The sequence below is a fragment of the Staurois parvus genome, unplaced genomic scaffold (assembly GCF_062004578.1).
Source record: "Staurois parvus isolate SC_StPar_1 unplaced genomic scaffold, SC_StPar_1.0 ptg000822l, whole genome shotgun sequence".
Lineage (NCBI taxonomy): Eukaryota > Metazoa > Chordata > Amphibia > Anura > Ranidae > Staurois > Staurois parvus.
The window spans coordinates 651,382-663,952 of NW_028318618.1; the positions used below are offsets into that span (position 1 = coordinate 651,382).

General features: G+C 43.6%; 1 pseudogene; it reads left to right on the forward strand.

The window, feature by feature from the left end:
* LOC149443936 (legumain-like) overlaps positions 1 to 10,338 on the forward strand; it is a 348,726-nt pseudogene extending 338,388 nt beyond the window's left edge.
* The last annotated feature ends 2,233 nt before the right edge of the window (positions 10,339 to 12,571 follow it).

The following is a 12,571-nucleotide window of genomic DNA, read 5'->3' on the forward strand; positions in this document are numbered from 1 at the left end:
GGCCTACAAAGAACAAAACACAGTACCTACGGTAAAATATGGTGGAGGTTCAATGATGTTTTGGGGTTGTTTTGCTGCCTCTGGCACTGGGTGCCTTGACTGTGTGCAAGGCATCATGAAATCTGAGGATTACCAAAGGATTTTGGGTCGCACTGTAGGGCCCAGTGTCAGAAAGCTGGGTTTGCGTCCAAGATCCTGGGTCTTCCAGCAGGACAATGACCCCAAACATACGTCAAAAAGCACTCAGAAATGGATGGCAAAGAAGCGCTGGAGAGTTCTGAAGTGGCCAGCAATGAGCCCAGATCTAAATCCCATTGAACACCTGTGGAGAGATCTTAAAATTGCTGTTGGGAAAAGGTGTCCTTCCAATAAGAGAGACCTGGAGCTGTTTGCAAAGGAAGAGTGGTCCAAAATTCCGGGTGAGAGGTGTCAGAAGCTTATTGATGGTTATAGGAAGCGACTGATTTCAGTTATGTTTTCCAAAGGGTGTGCAACCAAATATTAAGTTAAGGGTGCCAATACTTTTGTCCAGCCCATTTTTGGGGTTTTGTGTGACATTATGTCATATTTGCTTTTCTGCCTCTGTTTTATATTTGTTCCAATACATACAAAGGGAATAAACATGTGTATAGCAAAACATGTGTTAATGCAATACCTTTTTTGTGTGAAATACTTGATTTTCAGGAAAAATATCAAGGGTGCCAACAATTTCGGCCATGACTGTATGTCTCTTATTGGGCGCTCTGTATGAGTGCCATCATTCGCAGTGCCCATTTGGAGGATTCAGGACCCTGGTGGTGATACCTGGTAACGGTTTCGGATGACCTTGCTTCCGCGGAGCCGGGATGGTAATCTGGGTACAATCTGATCTGGGATCTGATGATAGTTTCATGGCCTGGTGACGCAGGATTACATATTGCGTGTATTAAACGCACATCTGGTGAGTGCGTTTTTCACCTATTTGTGTGAACACACCTATCATCACACCTTGGATCAGGACGTCCACTCACCTTGAATTAGGATCCTGTATGATCCGCACTATTACATAGAACTTTTATATTCATTGATCACCCCTAGAGTGATATCACGCATGTGTATATATATTGTGTGTATAAACTGTGCTCTAGTATTCAGCGCTGCACCATTTTATTTTAACACATATGTTTGATTGGAGGTTTTATTTGGTTACCTTTTCGGTGTATCAGCTGCTCAGTTATATTGTCTGTGTATACGCTTTTGTGTACACACATTTATACATTTTTTGGCATTTAGTTGCGCTCACTTTAACATCCTATATTACATATATATATATATATATATATATATATATTTTAGTTTTTGATTCATAATTGGTAGATATAGGGTATTAGTTATATAAATGATATCTAATAAATGTTATTAGTTTAACATCCCTGTTTTTTATTTATGATCATGTGAGAATAGGTATATGGAATAAGAGAAGCACATATATACAGATATGTCCGGCCGAAATTCTAGTGTTTGTCCCCATTTTTACATTCCGGCTCTATTGGGCTGTGTGTTGTATTTTGAGCTACAAGAACATGGCCGCGGAAGATCCTGTAGAGCAGGTATTGACCCGCCTTTGGGGAGGTACATGTGATTGTGCTGGATATTTATAGGAAGTCTCACTGCGCATGCCAGCCCTGAGGAAGTCACATGGTACTGTGAGGCAACGCGTAGGCCAGACGTAGTGACGTACTTCCGGCGTGGCGGCCATTTTGGTACACCTCTTTGGTACTTTGTACACCCATGCAGATGGCATCCAAAAGCATGCGGTGGGAGCCCTGATTTACAGCAAACTGATGTAAGTGCGCATTCTATTATACCATTTTTGTGGCAATAAACATTACACAATGGAAGCTTGTGTTTTATGTTACATGTGAGTGGTTAGCGCAGTATGTGATCCTGCCTGGAGAAGGAGCCAGTATTGGAGTTCTGATCCCCAGAGGGAGATCTGCATATAGTGGGAGCTGTCGTTTGGAGTGATAATTACCTGGAGGATCTGTGAGAGGGATCCTATTAAAACGCTGTGACTCGCAAGGGTCGAGCCTGGAAGGTGAGAGGCTAATCCAGCCGGTGATCGGATGGTTTTGTGTATAGTCATCAAACCACGTTTGAACACGGATATCAGCACGGAGTTGTTGTGTTCACTGGAGTGTGATTAAAAAGATTGGACTCTAAAAAACGCATGAAAATAGATTATCGTGTGTATATTATGTCACTGATCAGAGTTCACTTTTGCACATGAGGTTGTTTTATCCACTCTATGGGATCTGTGTAGATATATTAGTGCACATTGTGTGTTTTATGTATATTTGTTTTAATATACACTATTATGTCAGTCAATAAGACTGGTTTTTCACCATCACTATAGGAATTTGTGTTTTTGTAAGCACGAAATTATTTATAGTAGTAAGTTTATTCACTTTTAAGTAAGGGGATTTTTATTTTATTTTATTTTATTTTGCACATTGATTTATTTACATCAAGCGATTAGCGCTACATTTTGTTTCACATTTTTTTTTTTCTTCCTAGGGAGGGACACATCCAATAGAATTCATTCCTACCCTAAAACTTAAAAAAAAAAAACCCAAAAGGTTATGGTCGTACATAGACTTCAATTGAGTCTTTATTTCACCTTATATTATACACTACTGTATTTAACATCTATTGTATTTATTATTTCTTTTCTAGGTGGGAATTCCAGAAGCCGCAGTAAAAAAAGGTGTGCTGTGCAGATCTCCAGTGCTCTTGAGTTCATAGTGGAGAAAAAACTAGTCCACATGGACCTGAAGCCAGAAAATGTCTTGGTGTTTGACCAGGACTGCCATTGTGTCAAGGTCCCAGACTTTAGCCTTGCTAGGGTCAAAGGGACAGTAATTAGAGCCAGGTGTGGCAGCAAACCTGCATGGCACCAGAAATGCATGAGATAACCATTTCTGATGGACTGGTTGTAAATGGCAGCCTTGAGGTGTGGGCATTTAGTGTAGCCATCTACTGCCTACTCACAGGAGAGTTTCCATGGCAAGTGGACAACCTTGATGAAGGATACAAACAGTTTGTTGAATGGCAAAACACACTTTCCAGACAGATGATCCTCCTGAAGCATGGAGAAAGGTTCCCACTGGGATACAGAAGATGTTTTGTGATCTTTTAGCAATTGACTTTACCAAAAGAGGTCAAACAACCGAAGTCTTCAAATACCTGAGGGAAAGCTGGAAAGAAGAAACTTCGGATTCAGACACGAGAAGATTGAGAATCTCATAGAAAAGTATTTCTTCTTTACAATCTGAGCAAGCATTGGCTTCTTATATAAACACCTCACAGAACATCACATCGGCTCCCAGTTCCTTGTCTTCCCCTTTGAACACAGACACTTCTGGATCTCAGTCTGAGATGTCTCCAGAGCCAGAGAAGGACAGCATGGCAGAGGCACCAATCATGTTTGACGAATTCTCTTTATATGTTGGTGCAGAAGTAGAAAACAAAATCGAGTGGTGGTGAAAGAACATCACATATGGTCAACATTCTCAGGTATGTCACTTTGCGGAAATAAATGAGTCATATAATTTAAGTATTTTTTAGTAGCAACTCTACTATTCAATTTCTTAAGGGTCCATGTCACACTGGGAGTTCTGCACTAAGTGTGTAGTCATGTTCTAACACTGATTTTAATTTATTAAAAAGGCATTGTGTCTCCACCCAAAGCATGGCATTATCCATTTTTGGAACTAAATCTGTCTAAAATTTCTTCAGTTGTCCCTTTTCTGATGTACAGATTCCTGTAAAATTGTACTATTTCACTACCAAGAATGTTGTAATGCATTAAATCAGTGGTTCTTAACCTGGGTTCGATCGAACCCCAGGGGTTCGGTGAGTCAGTCTCGCGGGTTCGGCGGAGGTGAAGACCCACACCCGACTCATATGATTCGTGATGACATGCCCCGCTTGTCCATCATTGGCTGCAGGTGGTCACACAACATCGCTTAGCCCAGTGGTCAGCAAGCCGCGGCTCGCGAGCCACATGCGGCTCTTGTGTGCCGGGCGCCCGCTCACCTCCCTCCGCTCGGGCGGCAGGGACTCTGCAGCGTGATCCAAAAAAAAAAAAAAAAAAAAAACACCCAGGGCAGCGCGCAAAAAATGCAATGATTGGCCAGTCTCGCTGCCACTCACATCCTGATAGCCAGTGATTGGCTGTCAGGATGTGTGTAGGCGGGGCAGCGTGACGAACGTGAGAGGAGCTAGGCTCCTCTCACAGTCCGTCCTGAAGACCGGAACGGCGCGGGAATACGGCGAGAGGAACGCGCGGAGCAAAGGTAAGTGAATTGACACAGGGAGGACTTGGCTTACTACTTGCTACTTACTACTACTATATAAGGGATGAATTACTATGGGGGATGAATTACTATAAAAACTTATTGAAACTAAAAACAGTGTACCATCCTATGTATTTTCAGTTTGAAATTTATTTTCAGAGCCACATTTTTAAATCGTGGTTTTGGCGAGATTTGGCTCAGTTGAAAAAAAAATGTTGCCCACCACTGGCTTAGCCTATCTGTGCTGCAGGGAATTTGGTGCGCAGTAGTCGAATGGTACGTGATTTCTTTCTTAATATTTTAATCCCTTCATACTAACTATGTCAAGCAAAAAAAGAAAGTGGTCGGACGAATATGTACAATATGGGTTCACATGTATAAGGGAACGTGATGGGAGTCAGCGTCATAACTGCATGATTTGCAATGCCAAGTTGAGCAATTCTAGTTTAGCACCGGCAAAACTAAGAGAACACTTCCTTAAGCAGCATGGAGATGGAAAATACAAGAACACAACGCTCGCTGAATTCAAGGTGAGGAGAGCCAGATTCGATGAAAAGGCTAGTCTGCCTGTTCTCGGCTTTGTACCCATCAACAAACCGATCCTCATAGCATCGTACGAAGTTGCTTACCTGATCGCAAAGCAGGGCCAGCCACACACCATTGGTGAATCAGTCATAAAACCAGCTGTATTGAAGATGGCGAATATCATACTGGGAAAAGCGGCTGAAGTTAAGTTATCCCAAATTCCTCTTTCAAATGACACCATCAGCGACAGAATAGAGGACATGAGCAAGGACATCTTGGCTCAAGTAGTTGCAGATCTGATTTCAAGCCCGGCAAAATTTAGCCTTCAACTCGACGAGACCACAGACGTTTCCAATCTAAGCCAGCTTGCAGTATTCGTGCGCTATGTGAAAGACGACGTGATAAAGGAAGAATTTTTATTTTGTAAGCCTCTTACAACAACAACAACTAAGGCAGCCAATGTGAAGAAACTTGTGGATGACTTCTTCAAGGACAACAATCTTTCGTGGGATATGGTTTCTGCAGTTTGTTCGGATGGAGCTCCAGCCATGCTGGGAAGAAAGTCTGGTTTTGGTGCGCTAGTGAAAGCCGATGCACCACACATCATTTTTACGAATTGTATTCTGCACAGGCATGCGTTGGCAACAAAAACCTTGCCTCCAAAACTGGCAGAAGTATTAAAAATTGTAGTGGAATGCGTGAACTATGTGCGAAATAGTGCTCTGAGGCACCGCATCTTCAGGGAGCTGTGTAAAGAAATGGGATCTGAATTCGAGGTGCTTTTGTACCATTCTAACGTTCGGTGGTTATCCCGGGGACAGGTGCTGAATCGTGTTTTTGCCGTGCGTGTGGAATTAGCCCTGTTTTTGCAAGAGCACCAACATTGTCATGCAGATTGCTTCAAAAATTCTGAGTTCATTCTCATTTTAGCGTACATGACTGATATCTTCGCAGCTCTCAATCATCTCAATCAACAGATGCAGGGCGGTGGAGTCAACATCATCGAAGCGGAAGAAAACCTGAAGGCTTTTCAAAAAAAGCTACCGTTATGGAAACGACGAATAGAGAACGATAACTTCGCAAACTTTCCCCTGCTAGACGACTGTGTAAGTAAGATCGAAGATGTATCTGGAATCGGAGGAATTTCTGTACCCGCGGAACTGAAGCAAGCAATTGCCACGCACTTAGATGAGCTTGCAAAGTCTCTCGACGGATACTTCCCTACAAGAGAGTCATATCCAGCATGGGTGAGACAGCCGTTCACGTTTAGTGTTGAGACAACAGATGTCAATGATGAATACCTCGATGAAATCATTGAACTTCAGCAGAGCCAGGTTCAACAGCAACTCTTCAGATCAACAACGCTCTCAACGTTTTGGTGTCAACAAATGGTGAGGTACCCTGTTATTGCTAAGAAAGCTCTGGAGATTTTCATACCGTTTGTTACAACATATCTTTGCGAGCAATCCTTTGAGGATGCTGGACATAAAGACGAAGAAAAGGAACAGACTTTGTTGCGAAAATGACATGAGAGTGGCACTTGCCAAGGTAATGCCACGCATTTCTGAACTGGCCTCTGAAAGACAACAGCAGAAGTCACACTGATTTGCGGTAAATATTCATTATTTTGTTTGTGTGTGAAAATCATGTTTTAATGGTTTTGTTCATTTTGTGCACCTATGTATAAATATATACCTATGTTTTGAATTTTAAAAATCATATTTTATTTTTCCAATTAAGAAGGGTTCGGTGAATGCACATATGAAACTGGTGGGGTTCAGTACCTCCAACAAGGTTAAGAACCACTGCATTAAATCATTCATCCAACTTCTAAACTATTACAAGCATGACTGGGGTACATTCTAGGCCTGCATGCTATGTGTCCTTCCTGTGAGGTACTATATGCCAATGGTATCACTTTTGTTAGCCATTCCTAGAGTGGTGGGGCTAAGCCTTGCAGTTCGGAGTACTAAAGTGAAACTAGAATCATAGGAGGTTGATACAAAAAGTTCTTACAGGTCACATGGTACCGGCAACGGGGGCCAATACCTCAGATCTGTCATCGGCCGTGTCTGAGGTGCACGGCCGGTGACAGATCGCGCCGCTGCACGGCTCTGCAGGAGCGCAAACTGCGCATGTGCGGGAGGATGCCATTTTGCGTCCAACCCGGAAATACGGTACATTTTGCCGGCCGCCTTTTGGCAGGGCGTGTACTGGTTAAAGTCTAACAATTTTATTGGAAAAATCACCACAAGATTCTTTACAACATGGTCCATTTTCACTCTTCATTAACAGCTGTAAATAATTTCTCTCAACATGTTTTGCTGACCTTGGCTTCTTCAGGAGAGATGCTGCCGCCAAGATAGGTTGTAGTAAAATGACTTTGCAAACTTTGCTCCCCAGTTTGTTTCAAAGTCAATCTTGCTCCCTAAGCATGATAGGTATTTTATGCAAACAATATGATACAGAATTAAAAGACATTCAAAAGTGGTGTACAGAACATAAGTCTTTGAGTTCTTTCTTCCTCTTGGGGAAAAGAGTTAGAAAGCAAAGCACATAGAACATTATTTGGTTGAGCATTCACAATCAGCGGTCTCATCGCTGTGATAACACGCAGAGCACAAACCGCTAGAGGGGAGCAGGGTCCTTTTACTTTATCCAAGATGCCTGTGATTAGATCCAAGTGACACTAATCCTCAGCCTCCCTGTCCTGGCCACATTCATGCCCATGGATGACCCAAAGGTTGGGGAGAAGCAGTGCATGGTCCTGGTGTCCAGCTCCAATGGCTGGTACAACAACAGACATCAGGCTGACGTGCCACGCTTATCAAATCATCAAGTAGATTGTCCCTGATGAGCAGATCATGGTGATGATGTACAACGATATCGCAGATAATGGAGAACCCAACCATTGGTCATTAAAACTACAACATACTTAAGGGATACAAAACATGTTAAAAATCAACAAATAAGTTTTTTTCAGGGAAAAGGGTTTTATACCTGTGGTAGATGCTATAGTTGCATCAGATTGGTAAATAATCCCAGGAGAAGATTCACATTTCAGAATCCCCTAAGTGGAAAGGAATACACTATCCAGCAATTTATATCATGTGATACAAGAGGGGTTATTTATGCCCTAAAATGCCCATGTAATCTAATTTACATTGGACGTACTAAAAGGATGCTAAGGGAAAGAATAAAAGAACATGTATATAATATAAATAGGGGATATAAATATCACCACTTATCACAGCACTTTAAGAAATATCACAATAAAGATGCAAGAAAACTAGAGTTCTGGGGTATAGAGAAACATGTACAACACTGGAGGGGAGACAACCTGATAAGGGAAATTAGTAAGAAGGAATCGAAGTGGATCTACGAAATGGGTTGTCTGGCTCCTAATGGGTTAAACAAGGAGTTTGACCTTGCATGCTTTATCAGTAACAAATAAGCATGGAGATAGCTCCTAATCATATTCTGAGGCCCTTAATATTTATAGATTGGGGATCTATGTAATCATAATTATATGTATCTGATATTTGTCTAGTTCTATGTTTGGGCCATTGTAGTACGTTCAGGGTAGAATTAGAGAATAATATACCAGTATAAAACGCATACATTTTAAATAAAAATTATCATATTTACAATTGACACCCTCTCAATGATAAAAATAAGACCCATATATAAAAATATAAAAAGATGCAAGATACATAATACATTTCAATATTGATGGTACTAGGCAAATAATGATATATAGGTTACTTATGGAGTAACATATATGTATTTTTAATTTCATTTTTAATTTTTATTTTTAATTTTTTAACATTTTTTAACATTTTATTGTCAATAAAGAGTGTTTATAGATTTCTAGTTAGCCTGCCAATAGGTATACATTCAGCAATATAAGGTATAGCCATTTGCCATAATATAGAAACTGCAGTACAAGAGATAGATCACAGCTGACCCAATTAGCAACGTCTGACAGATAGATATCACGCAATATTCGAGTGGACACACATGTACAAATACTCACCATATATATAGCTTAAGTAAATCACTGGGAAAATGGCCGCGCCCATATGGGCTTCAGGAAAATGGCGGCCGAGAGATATAAATAGGTGGATAAGCATAGTCGTGGCATCCAATCATTTCCCCCTGATGAAGTCACGTGACCCTGTGACGCAACGCGTAGGGGAGGGGCTCTGACGTCACGACGTTGCACTGGAGAGGCTCAGTGATCCGAGTACAGACGCAGGCAGACAGCACTGCAGAGGCAGAGTATACCTGTAGATTGTCATCTATGCTGACCTGGATTACAACAGAGCTGTATACTATTGTGCAACACCTTAACTGGCAGCAATAAATCTCCTTTTATGCACAAAGATAAGGCACCATGGTCTGTTTTCTTCCTTTTTTCAATTGACCAACACCCCTTGAGCTGGTATAAGGAGGATTGGAGAAGGAAACAACCCCAGGAGGGGAATTAGGAGATCCTCAGAGAGCTGGTCAGTATATCCATTCATGAGCAGCTACACAGGGGGATAAAGGAGAGAACAGGAGAACCCATTTAAATCCACATCCACCTTCTGAGACAACTAGAACAAGAGCATCATCCCATCTCATCTATCCAGGAAGGATAAAAAGCATATTTGCCTGGATTCATTCAGGCAAATATAGAGGTGAGCACATAGGGAGACCACTAAGCACTCGGCGAGAGGGAACAAAGAATCCACCTGCACATTTATTTTGAAAGACTTTATATATAACTTTTACTTCCTTTATTATATGCACGTGCACAATTTTATATGTTTCTGCACAATATGAATAGAGTGATCACAGCAGAATAGAGGTGCATTACTTTAGACATTTTTTGATCTGTATACCATTGTACCTCTTAAGGCACCATCACCTTAGGATTGCTAGTCATTAATGTCACCTGCATGAAGATCATAATTTATATTTACTGTTTGAGTCACTAGGCATAGTAATTCATGATTCCTATATATTTTGATTTATGCATTGCCTTGGATAATTATCTATAGCACTTTAGAAGTATAAGTTACATACACTAATATATAGGAGCGTGGCACTATCTATAAACACCGACAAATATGCCATCACAACTAGCAACCCTCATGAGTCCTTTTACGCCTGTTATGACGAGAAGCAAGACACATACCTCAGTGATCTTTACAGCATCAGCTGGATAGAGGACCTGTCCAAGGACATGCTACAAACAGTTTTTACTGGTCAAGCAACACACAACTACCAGTCATGTGATGTGTATGGGAACTGGACTATTCCAAAGATGAAGGTGAGCCAGTTCCAAGGTAGCGTTAAATCAGCAGCCCCTCACATGACCCTGGAGCTAGTACCCAATATGGACCTGATCCACAGCCCAGAGGAGCCCATGGCCATACTAAAAAGGAAGTTCCTGGCTACCAACAATGCTATCAAGGCCAGGATATACTGACCAAGATACAGGTCCTGTAGGACGACAAAGCCTTGATCAAGAAATTGGTGAATTACCGTATTTGCCGGCGTATAAGACGACTTTTCAACCCGTGAAAATCTTTTGAAAAGTCGGGGGTCGTCTTATACGCCGGTATATGGCGAGCCGGTGTCAGGGCGGCACTTTTTCGAGGGGGTGCGGTGCCGCCCCCCCTCCTCCTCCAACGGACACCAAGTACAGGGGTGGGCAGAGGGGCTGCTGTACCTTACCTGGCTCCGGTCCCGGTCCCACGACGATCCGGTCCAGGAAGCGCGGCTGCTCCTTTCAGTTCGGCCTCTCGATGGTCCCGCCGCCCACTCGGCTCCGCCTCCTCACCGGTGATTGGGCGCCGGCACTGGAAAGGCACACAGACGACCAATCACCGGCGAGGAGGCGGAGTCAAACGGCCCCGCGAAAATCAAGCGGCCGAACTGAAAGAAGGAGCATCCGCTCCTCTCCCCCACTGACACTAACGATGGGGCGCTATTCCTCCTCCAAACTGACACCAACGATGGGGCGCTATTCCTCCTCCAAACTGACACCAACGATGGGGCGCTATTCCTCCTCCAAACTGACACCAACGATGGGGCGCTATTCCTCCTCCAAACTGACACCAACGATGGGGCGCTGTTCCTCCTCCAAACTGACACCAACGATGGGGCGCTGTTCCTCCTCCAAACTGACACCAACGATGGGGCGCTGTTCCTCCTCCAAACTGACACCAACGATGGGGCGCTGTTCCTCCTCCAAACTGACACCAACGATGGGGCGCTGTTCCTCCTCCAAACTGACACCAACGATGGGGCGCTGTTCCTCCTCCAAACTGACACCAACCATGGGGCGCTGTTCCTCCCCCCCACTGACACCAACGACGGGGCGCTATTCCTCCCCCCCACTGACACCAACGACGGGGCGCTATTCCTCCTCCCCACTGAAACCAACGACGGGGCGCTATTCCTCCTCCCCACTGACACCAACGACGGGGCGCTATTCCTCCTCCCCACTGACACCAACGACGGGGCGCTATTCCTCCTCCCCACTGACACCAACGACGGGGCGCTATTCCTCCTCCCCACTGACACCAACGACGGGGCGCTATTCCTCCTCCCCACTGACACCAACGACGGGGCGCTATTCCTCCTCCCCACTGACACCAACGACGGGGCGCTATTCCTCCTCCCCACTGACACCAACGACGGGGCGCTATTCCTCCTCCCCACTGACACCAACGACGGGGCGCTATTCCTCCTCCCCACTGACACCAACGACGGGGCGCTATTCCTCCTCCCCACTGACACCAACGACGGGGCGCTATTCCTCCTCCCCACTGACACCAACGACGGGGCGCTATTCCTCCTCCCCACTGACACCAACGACGGGGCGCTATTCCTCCTCCCCACTGACACCAACGACGGGGCGCTATTCCTCCTCCCCACTGACACTAACGACGGGGCACTATTCCTCCCACTGACACTAACGACGGGGCACTATTCCTCCCACTGACACTAACGATGGGGCACTATTCCTCCCACTGACACTAACGATGGGGCACTATTCCTCCCACTGACACCAATGATGGGACACTATTCCTCACACACTGACACTAATGATGGGGCACCATCATTGGTGTCAGTAGGAGGAATAGTGTCCCATCATTGGTGTCAGTGGGAGGAATAGAGCCCCATCATTGGTGTCAGTGGATGAAATAGTGCTCCGTCATTAGTGTCAGTGGGAGGAATAGCACCCCATCATTGGAATACCATACTGAAATAGCATACCATATTGAAATCAAATCTGATGTTTTTTCATTTTTATTTGGTGTGCGTTGGAAGAGGGGTAGTCTTATAGGGCGAGTATAGCTCAAACCCTATATGACAGTATAAAAAAAAAATATTTTTTTTTTGTTAAATTTTTTTCTTTTAAGATTTTTTTTTCACATTTCACTATGACCAAAGTAGTACAATGTTACCATAGTAACATTGTACTACTTTGGGGAAGTGATCAGTATTTTTTTTTTTTTTTTTACACAATTGCTTATAGCAAATAATTACTTTGCTATAAGCAAGCATTTACCTGAATGAAATCGATTCATTCAGGGTTTTTTTTTTTTTTTGTGCTTAGCTGTGATTTGGCCACAGCTAATCACATGACATGTGCATGTGATCGCTGTGACCATTCACAGCTAGACACTAATATACAAATGTATACAATGGAT